Source organism: Protopterus annectens, chromosome 12.part0 (genome assembly GCF_019279795.1).
Source record: "Protopterus annectens isolate FY-2018-M chromosome 12.part0, PAN1.0, whole genome shotgun sequence".
Taxonomy (NCBI): Eukaryota; Metazoa; Chordata; order Ceratodontiformes; family Protopteridae; genus Protopterus; species Protopterus annectens.
Window position 1 is genome coordinate 1,331,267,580 of NC_056746.1, and position 17,124 is coordinate 1,331,284,703.

Here is a 17,124-nt window from a genome sequence, read left to right on the forward strand (position 1 = left end):
AGCTTGACGAGCCTGGTCTGCAAAGCTATGGAAAGGATCATTATGGAACTCATAAACAAAGACATTGGGGACCTACAGACATTGGATCCTACCCAATTTGGCTTTGTCAAGGGCGGATCCTGCCTTTTGAACTTGGTCGACTTTTTTGAAACAGTCACTAAGGCCATTGATGAGGGTAAGGCAGTTCACACAGCCTACCTTGACCTTGCAAAAGCCTTCGACACAATACCCCACTCAGGCATCATAGACAAACTCACCAGCTTAAATGTAAACCCATATGTCACAAGATGGGTTGCAAACTGGCTCAAGGACAGAACCCACAAGGTCAGAATTGCTGGAGCCATGTCAGACTCTAAGCCAGTCACAAGTGGTGTCCCACAGGGCTCAGTCCTGGGACCCCTCTTATTCGGCATTTATTTTTCCGAGGTGCAAGCAAACATAAGAGGATTGTGGCTGACAAAGTTCGCAGATGACTGCAAACTGGGTGCCATAATTGATACTCCAGCGGACACAAGCATCCTTCAGAGAGGCCTCATAGAAACGGATAATTGGTACCAGAGCCATGGCCTTAAACTGAATGCTAAAAAATGTATAGTCATACCCTTTGGGAAAAACAAGGTACCCACAAATTACCACATAGGTGGTAATCCATTAAGTACGGAATAGGTAATCAGGGACCTAGGGACCCAAGTTGACAGTAACCTCTCATTTGACACTCACATTGCCAAGGTGGTTAGGAAGACCTTCTATATTGCCCACCTTATCATGAAGGGATTCACATCCAGATCAAGAGAGGTCATTGTGCCCCTGTATTCTTCTCTTATCAGGCCCATGATTGAGTACAATGCCCCATTTGGGATGTATCTTACCCGACACCTGCAGCAGTTGGAAAGACCCCAAAAGTTCCTCACCAAGAGGATAAAGGGTCTCAAACATATGCCATATGCTGCCCGACTGAAGAATCTCCAGCTCTATTCAGTCGCATACTGCCTACTCAGAGGTGATCTATGCCTGACGTACAAGGCCATGTCCAATATGGAATTAATGGACATGCTCCACCTCAGAAAATCCAAATCCATCAGAGCCACGAGAGCAAGAGATTTGAACCTCAACACAGAAATAAATAGGACGTGCTGGAGGGATAGATTCATAACCCAGAGGCTCCCTACACTCTGGAACAGAATCCCAGTCCACGTTAGGCAGAGCCCCTCACTAGCTCTCTTCAAGAGAAATCTTGACGAGTGGATGGGAGATCGTAGGTTTACCCCGGGGGTCATATCTGTGTCACTACTAGACAGAGGCACAGTAAACTAAACCCTAAATGGGCATAGTATTCTCATCCTAAGGGGTGGCGAAAGCCACACACACTCTGGCTAGGCTTATAAATGCCCTAGGGCAGATAGCCTAGTACGAACCTATGAACCTATGAACCTATAAAATCAAAATAAGCATTTTTTCCTGGTACTGGTCTATGAAAAAACTGAATGTAATTTTTCATTAGCAGACATGATTAATTTTTAATTGATGGCTACAGCGTAAAGACTTTGATAACTCTGCTTCTATCAGCTGTCTTCTTTACTTCTGTAACTTGAATAGTTCCAGCATGAGCCATCTGAGTAAGTGTAGCAGTACCAGTACCAGCTTGTATAAGGACGGCGCAGTGGTGCAGTCATTCCGTTGTCGCCTCATAGCAAGAAGTTATCCGGTTTGATTCTCGGCTGGGGTGCCTTCTGTGCTGAGTCTGCATGTCCTCTGTGTGGATTTCCTTCAGGTGCTCTGGTTTCCTCCCATGTTACCACGCCATGCATCTGGAGTGTTTCTCCCCGGGCCTCCACTGTAAATTGCCTTTGTTCCAAGCCGGACTTTCTCGGCAAACAAATGAAGTAAATAGCTGTCAGTGTAAGTCTTCCCAGACTTGTGAGCTCTGTTTGTAGATTTGAAACTCTGTATGCACAGAATTTGCTAATTAAGGCATGTTTTTTTACATTTCAGTGCCTGCGTTTCCACATCTACATCAGCAAATTTAGGAGCAAAGTTAAATCTGAGCAACAGATCGAAAAAAGATGTTACCAGTTGTGTAGCTCTTTATTACTTTCCAAACCATTCTGGGATTCATTCTGTATGAAGGATTGTATAAATACAAATTCCCAGATGATTTTCCCATGATCTTTGCAAAGTGTAACACTTGAACATGCCCCCTATTCTGGTGATAAGAAGCTGAGAGCCTGGGATGTGATGTAGAGAGGAATGCAGTGCTTTTTCTATTACCAACAGAAGCATTGGGGTCTAATTGCCTAACTTTTTCCTTAAAACAGCAACTTGTAGGATTATTTTTTACTGTCAGTTACTATCTCTGCCTTATTTAGTTTTTCTTCTCCCTTCCTTTAAGAACCTGATGCACAGGGCCCCATCCTTTTGCTTAGAATTCTTCCACTTTGGCTCAACAAGAATTTCACTGGGACTTTGTTGAATGTTGTCTTATCTCTCAGTATGCACTTTCTCCTTTTTTTCTCCTTTATGTTGGTTTATATCTGAAATGGGTACCTCAGAACATATTTGATTTCCAGTTTTACTTTGTTACTTGCTTACAGATACCCATTCATAGGTTCATAGGTGTGTACTAGGCTAATGGCCCTGGAGCCTTTACAAGCCTAGCCCCTAGGATTACCCTGGCATCGTGCCACCCGACCTTAGTTTCCAGTGCCTCTGTTGAGTAGAACCACTGGACTGATCCCCAGGGTGAATTTTCTATTTCCCATCCACTCATCAAGATTTCTCTTGAAGAGGGCCAGTGAGGCACTCCACTTGACATGTATGGGAAGTCTGTTCCATAAATGGGCAGTTTATGGGTTATGAACCTGTCCCTCCAGCTTGTTTGATTGATTGTGGTAATGAGGTTGAGGTCTCTGGAGCATGTGGTGCAGAAGGATTGGGATTTCTTTAGATGTAGCATTTCTAACAGAGCTGTGTCAGACATGGCTTTGTAAGTCAAGCAGACATCACCTCTAAGTAGGCGATATGAGACAGAGAATAGTCAGAGTTTTTTGAGTCTGTCCATATAGGACAAGTGTTTAAGCCCTAGGATCCTCTTTGTGAGGTACTTTTGCAGCCTCTCCAGTTGTTGCAGGTGTCTAGTGAGGTACATGCCAAATGGGGCATTGTACTCAATGATTGGCCTAATGAGGGAAGAGCAGAGGGAGACAATGACCTCTTCTTCTTGGATGCAAAACCGTTAGTAATGAGATGTGCCACATAGAAGGACTTTCTGACCACAGTGGCAATGTGGTGGTCAAAAGAGAGGTTGCTGTCAACCTTTGTTCCCAAATCTCCCATAATGCCTTCTGTGTTCAGTGGACTACCATCGATGTGGTGATTCATGTGAACTGGGTTTTTCCCAAAGGGGATGATGACACATTTTTTGGCACTGAGCTTAAGGCCATGGTTCTGACACCAGTTGTTTGTCTCAGTGAGGCCTTTCTGTAGGATGTCAACATCACCTGGGGAGTTAATAATAGCTCCCAACTTACAATCATGTGGGAACTTTGTCAGCCAGAGTCACTTCATGTTGGCCTGGACTTTAGAGAAGTAGATACCAAACAGGAGAGGACCCAGGACCGAACCCTGTGGGAGTCCACTCATGACTGGTCGGCAGTCCGACTTGGAGTCGACTACTTTCACAATGTGGGTTCTATCTATGAGCCAGTTTGCAGCCCACATAGTGATATAGGGGTTGATGCCTAGCTTAGTGAGTTTTTTTTATGATTACTGAGTGGGGAATGGTATTAAAGGCCTTGGCCCAATCAAGGTAGGCTCTATGAACCAACTTGCCTTCATCCACAGCTCTGATGACTGACACAAAGAAGTCGACCAGTTGGAGCAAGCATGATCTACCCTTCACAAAACCAAACTGTGTGGGAGCCAGAGTTTGGAGATTCCCTATATCCTTGTTTATTAGGTCCATGATGATGCATTCTATAGCTTTGCATATCAGACTCGTCGGGCTAATGGGGCAATAGTTACCAGGGACTGTAGTCGCTCCTCCTTTGTGGAGAGGGCTGACTAGCAGTGTGCCATTTGGGAGGGACAAAGCCTGAGGTGAGGCTGTGATTGAACAGGGCACACAGATGAGGTGCCAGTTCACTCTGTAGTTCATGTAGAACACAGCCAGGGATATTGTCAGGTCCCATAGAAACTGTATTCTTGGCCTTGGGCAGTGCTGTTGTAACCTATGCAGCAGTAATACTGGGTGCCTGGCAAGCTACTGGTATTGTGATTGATCCTTTGGGGGGGGTAAAGTTGGCACTGAATCTGTCGGCCAGTATATTGGCAATATCTGTTGGCTTGGTATAGGAGGTACCATTGTGCAGTAGCTCAGAGCAAATCTGGGTATTGCCGTGGAGATTCTTTACATAACTATGGAAGGCCTTGTGGTTGTCATTACTATCTGCTGCAATTCTGTTTTCATAGCTAGCCTTAGAGGATTTGTTGAGGGATCTCAACTTTTTGTTGAGGCTGATAAGGGGGGTTTTTAGAGTCTTGGGAATACACCTTATTCAGCTTTCATTTCCTCCCTCTATTGTAGAGTTTGTTTATGGCAGGGGACCACCAGATTGGCTTTAATTTTTTGGAGGAGAGCATCTTGGTTCTATTGGGTATGGCAAGATCCATGCATTTGTATATGTGTTCGTACAGTGCATTGGTGTATGATTCGGTGGTCATGCAACTATTCTCCATTTGCATGGGTGCTGTGAAGTTAGCCACCTCTGTTTTTAGGACCCCAAAGTTAGCATTGGAGAAGTTTTTCATGGTGGTTATCTTTGCTGGGGGGGTGGGGGTAGGTGGATTTCAAGGTGATTAGTTTGTGGTCAGATCTAACCAGGGAGGAGTTGACTATTAGTGTAGAACAATATTTGCTCATGTTAGTAATGCCAGGTTAAGGATGTTGCTACCTCTAGTGGGGGTAAGAACGAGTTGGTCCAGGGCATTGGAATTAATGATTTCCAGGAAATGTTGGGCAAGTGCAATGGTACATGAGTAGTTTTCCCAGTTAATGGAGGGGTAGTTGAAGTCGTCCAGTATGAGAGTGTTAGGTTGGACCCTAATATTCTCCAGGGTGCTTAGGAATGTGGAGTGTAAGTCTTGGGACATGGTTGGGGACCTATAGCAGGCTATGACCTGAATCGCTGTCTTACCCAATGTTAGCTGCACCTGAAGTATCTTTGATGCGTTATGTTGGGCTATCAGTCTGGAGGTGTGCGCATCCTTTATGAATGTGGAAACAGTACTGCCTTTAGAGCTTTAGTCCAAGTTCTGGGGCCAAAAGGTGTGCAATGAGTTATAGCCTGGTAGTACAGTTTTCTGCTGCCTGGAACCAGGTCTCTGTTACAGCACAAATGTCGATGTTCTCCATTTTAAGGAGTGCTTCAAGTAGTGCATTTTGAGGTTTAGACTTCTAGCGGTGAACAACATGACCCTCAGGTTGCATTAGTTTGTAGCTGTTATGGTGGTAATTTGGTGTTTGGAACACTGCCTAAAAAAGGCATTATAGGGGTGGCAAGAGCCTTGGCCAGAGTGACAGATACAGGCCATCTCTGGAAAAGCATCGAAGTCTGTCAGTCATGTCATCCCATGCGGACAGATACTGGATCCCCTTAGAATGACACCAGAAACTTAGCCAATTGTTGAAATCAATCATTTTCTGCTTGTACTGTGGTATCATTCTGGGTGATGGTAGGATGCTGCTCAGGGCTAGGGTCATATCCACCTGGGCTACATATTCTGAGAGCTCCTCCATGTCTCTTTTCATGTAGTCCAGGAGGTGTATCTCAGGTCATTCACAACCACATGTTCAATGACAGAGTTATATTTGTACCTGTTGTTGAGGGACCTGAGTGCATGAATTATGTGGTGGATCCTGGTATTTGACAGGCAGCTGACTGTTACTTTCTCCTTATTCAACCTAGTGAGTGGGACATCAGTGTGCCTCACTATCGAGTCACCTATGACTAGTGTGTTAGATATGCTGTTTTGCCTTAGGGGCTTTGGTTGAGTGGCACATTGTTTAGGAGAGTTATGTGTCTCATGATTAGTATTGTGTTGTGGTGGTCAAGTGCATTTCTGTCTTGGAGATCTCTGTTGTTTGTACAGATTTTTACTGAGAGCCTCAGCGATGGTGGGTGTGTGGTTTGTGTTTTTATGTGAAGGCAGTGCTGGTGTGTGTTTTGGAGGGCTATGTGTTCCATGTGGTGTGGTGCAAGTGTTCACCAGCTATTCTAGTCTTGGCTGGAGAGTGCATGGCTTCCAGTTTGGATATATAAGTGCATCTTTTGCAAGTCTGAGTATTGGGAGGTAAGAGGAGAGGGTTGTCAGTGTACATGAGGCAGTTGCTACATTGGCTCAGGATGCCCAAATTCACCAGGTTAATAAAAGAAAGCACAGGGAACTGACCTTTAGACATGCCTGGAGGGGCATTAATAATAAGTACTGGAGCTGTTTCCTTGTAGAAAGTTTAGTGCTGGTAGCACTTTTGTGTGCTACAATAATTGCTAGAAGAAGTCTGGTAAAGTGCTAGACTAATAAGCTAGTAAAAGTGCAGGAGAGGAGAGAATTAGCAGATCTAAGGCAAAATTGAAGAGCAGACTTTGGCACTGCTCAGAAGCTTACAAACAGTCCAGGATACAGCAAATCTGTAACTGGACTAGACTAGTTACAGGAAAGGCAGGAAAAGTGCAAACGCAGGCTTTTAAACCAGAAAGTTGAAAGAGATGGAAAAACTGCCCAAACGGCCAATAAACTACAATTTCTGGGCCAGAAACCACTCTTCATGTGGTAGATAGGCTACCTAGTGCTTACCACTCCCACTGATAAGCTAGAAGGCTTCCCTCCAACAAAGAAATGGTTGGGTGGCTCAGAAGCTTACAAACAGTCCTGGATACAGCAAATCTGTATCTGGACTAGACTAGTTACAGGAAAGGCAGGAAACAAGCTTAGAATTTTTTTTTACAGAAAAGCAGCTAAAACAGCACTAAAATCAATTCAGTTGCAGTGCAAGCTAGCACACTTGAATGTGTAGCAATAGTTAAGCAAATACAGTTGAATAATCTAAACTGAATTCAATTATTGTTTTATTCAACTCTGAACAGTTAGAAAGTGCCAAAAATATACTTATTAGTTGAGAAGCACACTCAGTCAGAACACAAGGAAATTCTAGCAAAGTTTTTTTTTAGTAAAGTGGAAAGGGAGCAAGGAGGAACAGAAGATAGTTCAAGGTCAAGAACCTAAGTGGATTGGCCTTCTCAAATGTTCTCTCTGTATTAGGTAGAATGAGCTAATACACTAGACCGGGAGGAGTGCCCAGATCAAATTTGCAGTAGGGGCAGGCAATTGCAAAGCCACTATTACAGCTACTAGCTACACTATTGTAGGCAGAAAACACTACAGAAATGTTTATCACAGCAGAAAAACAGCAGTGAGCCATTAAATGAAAGATTTAAACAGATAAAGGAGCAAGGAGACTCTAGAGAATGCATTTAACTGCAGACACGTCAGTTATATGATACACTCCTTGGTAGGAAACCAGAACAAACAAACAGATGTTTAATAAATGGAAATCATTTCTAGTTAATACCTTACACACAGTGAAACTAGCTAGAAAAGATTTACAAACATTGTGACAATGAAAACCTTATTTATCAGGCCTTGTAAGGCAGACAATGTTAGTGCAACCGTGCAGATTTGTTTTTAGCAATAAAATACAGTATAAAGTATGCAGCAGACAATAAAAAGTGCTATAAATATCTAGAATAAACAATAACTAATAAAAATAAGCAAAAAACAAAACAAAACAGGATACTTATTGTTATATATCACAGACCAGAGTTGTGATCAGTGGCCCTTCTCCGATTAGTTCTGTGTTCTCTATCAGCAGAAGATGGCTGCCAGAAACACAGGAAACTGAACAAAAAAAAGAACCAGGCCTGAATAACAGCAGGCCTCTATCCAGACTATACTACCTGATTAGAACACAGACACATTTGCCTAGAATGTTCCTTCATTTGATGTATTTGTCTTACACTGACAGAAATGGGTTTATTACTCTGCCTAGCCATTATTTCTTCCTTTTCAGCTCTTTCTTATTGGTAATATTTTCCTCAATATTTACTTCTGATTTTGAATTGTCCATTTCTGAGGTTTTCTCTTTTAGCCTGACAGAAAGTTTATAACTCAGGTCAGCATACCTCTCAGCCTTTCAGCATTAAAATGATAATGCTGACCCATTGAAATCATAGCAGAGGGTAAGAAAGAGGAGCACTTTCTTATTTCTCACAGAAGCAAAATTTCCTGTACTAGAACTTGTATATTAAGTGATAGAAAACCTTTGTATAGGGTTAGCGTATTTGTTTAGTAAAGCATGACCTCATAATCATGGCCTGCTTTTATGATGAAATGAGTAGATCTAGTAGGATTAATTTTAAAACTGAGCACCAGGATCATAACAGTTAATTGACATGCTATTTAGATTGTGTCTTTTCCATACTTCCTAACTTCTGTTGCCTAAAAATATACTTTCATTGAGTGTCTCCTTCTCTTCAGTTCATCAGGCTGCAATGTCAGTACTTATCTCTGTTTTGCAACACTTTTAGGCCAATGTATTTTATTAGATATTTCCTGTCCTTCCACTGGTTCTTCTCTTGCACACTGTCAAAGGTGTATGCCCACACATCTCTTTAAATGGTGTAGACTCTTCTACTCTCTATATCCTTTGACAGTTTTTGTACCCTTAGTGTTTTCTAATACTATGCCAGGATCTCTCTCTTTTTTCTTTTTTATTTGTGTACTCTAAGGAATGTATCTGGTGGTTGCTGTTCCCAAAGAGGAGCTAAGAAGGAGAGATGGAGAAGAAGAGCTTGGGGTGGGTTGGGGGTTATGAGATCTTTAGAGATAAAATTATGTGTGGATAATTTGCTTAGTAATGGTGAGGTCTGGAGGAGTGTGAGAGGTTACCAGAGGAATGTAGACCTTTCCTTCAGCCTCTATTATTCTCACAGTAGCTCACAATCAAAACAGAGGACACAGAGTATTAGTAACAGGTGATTCTATGTTAAAAGGGCTGAAAACATTATAGCATCATAGCAGAGTATTCAAAAGATGATTACTTTCTTATTTTTCAGTACAGAAGGTTTTCAGATAGTAGATACCATACTGTAAGTGATGTTGAATCTTTGTATAGGCTTACTTTACTTATGTTGTAATAAATGTACACTGAAACAGGTCTGACATCGTGAGGAAAATCAATAAGTCTTTGAGGAACAAGGCTAAATTTGAGGGCTAAAATTATAGCATTATGCCTAAATCAGAGCAGTTAAGAGGTATGCCCCTTTCTGAAACTTTCAGTATTAGCATATACAATGACTTACCATGGCCACACCCACACACTAACATATATGCTGTGACTTACCTTGGCCACACCCACACCCACATGTCCTCAGGAAAATAAATATGTCACTAGTTTCATTGACTCCTGCAGTCAACAACTGCTTTCGACAAGCTCTAACACCACAAATATCTGATGACAATCATTGCATTTGACAGAGCACATGGCAGAAGTGCATGCATTGTGTGTATGTTTGTTTTTGTTTTATATATATATATAGAGAGAGAGAGAGAAATAGACAGATAGATGGAGAGAGAGATATATATACACAGCAAATGTTTAACTGGTCTGAAATTACTGTATGTTTCTTAAAGAAGAAACTATGAGTTATCAAGTTTGAATTCATGACTGAGGTCAGTATTATGCAGAATTATATTTCCATCTGAGGTGTACATTCTGTGTACACGATTTTACTAAAAAGAGTTGATGACTATTAGGGGAATGCATATTTATAAGGAGCTCTGACTATGTACCCCTGTTTTATGTATTGCTTTTTTTAAGGAGGATGAAGTACTCAGGGAAATTTCAAGTCAGGGTTATTATTTATTTATTTATTGCTAATGGATCACTTATTTAACTTTTTTCTCTTGCCTGGCAGTGTAATGTGAGCTTTTATTTATTTTCTGTAAGTTTTCTTGTAAGAATAATTCTTATTTTATATGATTTCTTGGATAATTGTGTCAGCCCACACAAATCCTGTGCCTTGTTGTCAATGTTAATTTATTTAAGTTGAGCTTTAAGTTTTACATATACACTTTATTATTAGAATCTTATATAAAGCATATTATGTGTAAAACTGAAAAACGTACATCAGTCATATAAACAGCATAGCACAAATAACAAAGCTAAATTAATGGACAAGTGAAAACCTGCTACAGAAACTTGTTGAGAACGGATAATAAAATGGGTCATTTTGAAGGAATATTTATACCAACAATAAGTGGTGCCTTACCTGTCATCGCTAACAGCTGTACTACAGATTGATATAAACTTTAAAATATACTTGTTTTGTCAGTTTACCGTAGTGTTACCTACCAGGGCATTTCACTGAGCTACTGTGTCCAGCCTCACAGGACTTTCCATCTCCCACAGCTCAGTCTACCTTACATACACCCATAACAACTTTCACATCTTAGCTACTGTACTCCATAAAACAGACAATTAAGGCTGGAAGCAGTTAATGACTTGCTTTTCCATTGGCCTTTTCACTGTAATTGTCTCACAATATTCCTCGGAAATTCATGCTAAGGTTGCTTCCTTCTGTGGCCCTAAAACATGGCACCCACTCCCATGTTTATCTGATCCATGACTAATGCTGGTGCTTTGTCAGATCAATGACTAGTGTTGGTACTGTCACAAGAAAACCTTTCTATACTTACAGCTGGGTCCATGGAACATATGGATGAAGCCCTTATTATGACCCAGAAGTCCTTGGACTGACTAGTGACCTGGGTGTTGAAGAAGCTAGTGTGAAAGGATGGGAGATATAGTGATCAGAGCTGGTTTGTCCATCTTGGGATAATTGATGAAGTCTGGTCCACTGTAATGTTGCAACTTCAGGCGAAAGATTGGAATTTAATGGCCAGAATAATGTGTTTGCCTTTGCCAAGCTGGTATCCCTCACTGTCCATTTGCAGAAGCACACTTGTATGGCAGCAGGGTCATGGAAGGCAGTCACTTCAGTATACACAGGGGTGGGGCTCAAGCTGTAAAAGATAAAATTTCATGATGGCTGCCTAGCTGAAACTCCAAATGATCACATCTCACTCTGGTAAACAGGACAATTAAAAGATATGAAAGAAGAGAGGAAGGCTTGATGGTCAACAGGAATATGGGGACAAACACTTCATAAAAACTCAAAGAACATTTAAATAATAAAAGGAACAGTTAAATAATAATAAAGGAAAAGGCAGCTGTTGCTGTGGAGAGATATAACCAGCTGTGCAACTACTCTTGACTTACAAAAGTGCAGTGCACAACTGACATAGTGATACTGTGTAACCATCTGTACAAAAGTGTGGTGCACAGCTGACATAGAGATACTGTGTATCCATCTGTACAAATGTGTAGCGCACAACTGACATAGTGATACTGTGTATCCATCTGTACAAAGGTGTAGTGCATAACTGACATAGTGATACTGTATATCCATCTGTACAAAAGTGTAGTACACAGCTGACATAGTGACACTGTGTATCCATCTGTACAAAAGTGTAGTGCACAACTGACATAGTGATACTGTGTATCCAGCTGCACAAAAGTGTAGTGCACAACTGACATAGTGATACTGTGTATCCATCTGTACAAAGGTGTAGTACACAGCTGACATAGTGACACTGTGTATCCATCTGTACAAAAGTGTAGTGCACAACTGACATAGTGATACTGTGTATCCAGCTGCACAAAAGTGTAGTGCACAACTGACATAGTGATACTGTGTATCCATCTGTACAAAGGTGTAGTGCACAACTGACATAGAGATACTGTGTATCCATCTGTACAAATGTGTAGTGCACAACTGACATAGTGATACTGTGTATCCATCTGTACAAAGGTGTAGTGCATAACTGACATAGTGATACTGTATATCCATCTGTACAAAAGTGTAGTACACAGCTGACATAGTGACACTGTACAAAAGTGTAGTGCACAACTGACATAGGGATACTGTGTATCCAGCTGCACAAAAGTGTAGTGCACAACTGACATAGTGATACTGTGTATCCATCTGTACAAAGGTGTAGTGCACAACTGACATAGTGATACTGTGTATCCATCTGTACAAAGATGTAGTGCACAACTGACATAGTGATACTGTGTATCCATCTGTACAAAAGTGTAGTGCACAACTGACATAGTGATATTGTGTATCCATCTGTACAAAATTATTTATTTATTTTATTTATTTTATTTCCAGTTTGATTACCGGGGAAGTCCACTGGGCCAGAACGTGCCCATTTTCAGTGGAGGCCCGGGGAGAAAAGCTCCATAAGCAATGTGAATACAATCTAAGTTATGTAATGTTGAAGGTAAAAAATACATGTATAAATGCATTCATACAGTTAGTAAAAAAAAAGCAAATTCATACAGTATACCTCATAAACATCATTAAGGAAAGTAGATAAAACAGATTTTCAGTAGTTTCCCTTCAGAGCAGCAAGTTTCAACTGTCTGTAATATCGAGATCTGAGGTTACTTGATATTTACAATATTTACATACAAGGAGTAGAGAGAGAGAATTACTTAAACTGAGAAGTAGCTTAAGTTTTAGGAGCAATAGAAAAATAATAGTTCTAGGGTAGTGTGAGGTGAGGAGTATAGAGGGTTCAATGTGTAGTGTAGTACACAACTGACATAGTGATACTGTGTATCCATCTGTACAAAGGTGTAGTGCACAACTGACATAGTGATACTGTGTATCCATCTGTACAAAGGTGCAGTGCACAACTGACATAGTGATACTGTGTATCCATCTGTACAAAAGTGTAGTGCACAACTGACATAGTGACACTGTGTATCCATCTGTACAAAGGTGTAGTACACAGCTGACATAGTGACACTGTGTATCCATCTGTACAAAGGTGTAGTGCACAACTGACATAGAGATACTCTGTACAAAGGTGTAGTGCACAACTGACATAGTGATACTGTGTATCCATCTGTACAAAGGTGTAGTGCACAACTGACATAGTGATACTGTGTATCCATCTGTACAAAGGTGTAGTGCACAACTGACATAGTGATACTGTGTATCCATCTGTACAAAGGTGTAGTGCACAACTGACCTAGTGATACTGTGTATCCATCTGTGAATTACCATTATTGGTATCTGAATTATCTGGTCTGACAGTGAAACATTACAAAGTGCAATATTTATCCACGTCATCTGCTTAATTCCATTTGGTTTATACTCAGTGTACTTTTCTTGTCATCACTTCTACACAGGTGTTCAGTTTCTAATTCTGAACTCAGTAGCAGAATTGCATTTGAGAAAGGTCCTTGGATTTTTATTTCTTTCACCTCAAAATTACAAAGGGCTAAAAAGTAACACCCTGCTTTTCAGCATTACAGTAATCAATGTATTATGCACAGTTTATTGCATCACATTATTTGTCTTGTGTTCTTGTTATTAACACATTCCTTCTGATTTAATATAGTGGGCAGAGAAATAACTGAATGGCTGTAAAACACATTTATGGTCATATTGCTGAATTATTTAAGGAATAGCTTGGAATAATTCATCACAGTCATTCCAAAGATGAAATTTCAAACATAACTTGTACTTTCATGCAGTTAAAACTTAATACAGAGAATGATATGGCAAAAACATCTCAGCAGCTACATGCAGTACTTAAGAGGTGACTTTAATCCCATGACACACAGCCTGATCTGTTAACCACTGGCTAATGCTGGCTTTTAAAAGCTAAGTTTAGAAAAGGCAAAGTGTTTTTATCAGCTGCATGTAAGTTTTCTCCAGAGGTGCAGTGACCTTGCATTTGTTCCCTTTAGATGGAAGGAGCACAAAGCCCATGGCCAGAGCTTTGGATGTCTGAACCTTCATAAAATAACTGCATTTTTTTATTCATTCTCCTTTTTGAAGGCTTGGCTTCAAATACAGTTTGGTGAGTGGGCTTTTGGCAACCTAGACACAGCTGACTTCATTAGTCAAAGCCATTTTCAGTATGGGCGACTGGACATAATGACATGTTCAAATCATTATATGTGACAGCTGCATATGAGAACTGAGGACCCCCATCTGGATTAAAAGCACAGCAGCTCTGCAAGTTTCCACAGCACATTTGACCTTCAAACAGCTTAAGATCAAAATGGAATGCAACCATATGAATGAGGTTATATTGTTAAAGAAAAGTGTTATAGTCCTTACCTTATAGCATACATTTTCAGAATTATGACAACAAAATGGAATACATTACTGTAATCATAATTTTTTCCCTTTCCTCACAATAACACATCAGGCACATATACAGGTGGTTACCTTTGGGGTTGGGGATGAGGAGTGAGGAAGCTTGCTATGTATAGGTATGTCAGTAGTCACTTGAAATGCATGACTGCAGCCATGCAGTTTGAACCTCTGATTTCATTCCAGTCTAACACCATAGGGATGCACAGGCATTGACTGAATTTTTGGGGTGGTTATGGAGGCAGACAGTATTCCCAGGTAGTATTTGTGTATTCTTACAACAATTGTCTTGTTACTTTATTGTGCACTATTATGTTGTCAGGTTTGAACATTAAGTACTGGGCACAACTTATGCCTTCGATGAAATCCTGATGTTTTTAGTTCAGGATAGCCATTGGAGAAATGTTTGGGAAAATGCTATAAAATGCATCCCATACATCTATAACCTTATGGTGTCTGAGGCCCCTGGCTTAACTAAGTTACTTCCTAAACCATTATTACTGTGCTGTCTTTTCAGGAAAGGTGTGTTGAAAGGATGCAAGGAAAACTAAAGTTGAACAGCAACACTGAATGTCTTACCTTAATCATGATTTCTGTTCAGCCCACCACTGAATGAAAAGGTTGAGTAAAAAGAAAAAAAACTTTAAAACGCACTTCACTTAAGGGTATATAGAACATCATGGCTTCTTGAAAAAAAGGTGAAGAGTAAAGCAAAATGTGAGAAAAGCACAAAATGTAACATACATGGTTTGAGGAAGCTCGGAATGGGGAGAAACCAGATGGCAATGGAGGATGTGTGTGTGTGTGTGTGTGTGTGTGTGTGTGTGTGTGTGTGTGTGTGTGTGTGTGTGTGTGTGTGTGTGTGTGTGTGTGTGTGTGTGTGTGTGTGTGTGCGTGTGTGCGCGCGCGCCTAGGGTACCATTTCACCTACGTCCATTCCTGCACATAGAGTTGTTGTAATGTATCACTGCTGCAAGTAAATGCCAGTAACCTCAATGTCCTTCTGTGAGATGGGTGACCACAGAGTGGTATGCAGCCTGTGGTGACATAAGGGCATTGAAGCTGCAGTTCAGTCCGTGCAAACTACCCAAGTAGCATGGACTTAAAAGGTTCCTTAGGAGAGTTGGCAATGTCAGGGGCCCCAACTTGAGATTAGCTGGGGGCCCCCAAAATGCTAACACCAGCTCTATGCATGCTTGTCTATGAGTTCTTTTAAATACAGAGAGAGTCAGTTGCCATTCTTTAACGAGTAGTTTTCTACTGTAACTAGTAGCCACCTACAATTTCATAACCCATTTCCTGATGTATGAGTTAGACATTGTTTACAGGTGGCTATTAGTGAGGTTGTCCAGAATTCACCTGAGGAGTCTAGTACAATTTCCCAGTGGCCGTATATAGCAAAGTCTGCTTAAGAGGTTTGCTAAGAGTCACATAGCAAACAAATGGAGGCTGAAAGAATTAAACCCTGGACTACAGAAAGGAGGTTGTTAACATTTCATAGCCTTAATCATGTACACTAACTACCAAATCAGGTAAGTGACACTGAAAAACTTTGACTGCTTATCAAAACACAAACATTTGAAACATGCTCTTTTTAGTGCCTTCTTTGCTGAAAGTTCTGTATGGTACTGAATTTCTGTGACACATGTAGGTTTAGGCAATTAAAAAATCATTTGACTTGATTGGATCACCTTCCTAATGAAAGTTAAATGCCACATGAAGCATAAACAAGAGATGTGAGAGAGTTTCACTGACATTTTAAAAAGCAAAATAAAATGTTTTTGCACATGGACAGATAAAAATTATGTGATCTAATGAAGGTGAGCTTCATGATGAAGTGGACTAGGTAGTGGTCAGATCATGGCACTGATTCCACCGCCATGTCAGAGGTGGCCACATCTAGTTGTATGATCAAATGTAAGTGCCCGTTAGGTAGAGCTGGCCTTGTTCAGAGAAAATTGACCAATGGATGGATGGATGGAATGATACCAGGGATAACCTCAGTGTCACTGGTGCAGTCACAGAGCACAGCAAGGCAATGCATAATAATGGGTATAGTTCCCAGGAGGGGGGGTGGCAAGGTAATCCGCGATGGGCTAGGCTTGTAAATGCCCTCGGGCAGATAGCCTAGTATGAACCTATGAACCTATGAACCTATGTGACTTCTATTGAAGTATGTTGCAGTGGAAACAAAACACACACACACACACACGCACACTTGAATTAATTTCTAACAGTGCAAATTTCTCCTGTAAAGGCCAAAAGCCTGTCATCTACCCAGATACTGCAGTTTCCCAAAAATAATCACTTAGAGAGTGACAGGCAGTCCTGAGCTTGGGAGATTGTCAGTGTATTCTTGGTGGTAAAAGAGAAGAAATCCACAGCTAATATTTGCAGCAAAGATATATTCAAATGAGTTGGTCTCCCAGCTGGAAACTTGGGTCGCATCAAGTGATGATCAGAAACATAATGCTATCTACTCCTGATCCTACCCTATTAGGGCACATGAATAACAAAGACTCGAACAGTATAAAAGATATGAAACAAAGGCCAAAGATGTTATCTAGTCAGGTGCCCATTCTAAATATAATGGTGTTATTTCATAACGTGTCTGATACTATACCAGACTTATTGTAAATGGACCTTATATTTCAGTATAAGAACCTGAGCAGAACCACTGGAGTACAGGCCTAACGAAATGGACTTTGATCTCTCCAAAGCAGGAATCTCTCCTATCCATGACAGGTGTTGCACACAAATGGCTATGAGG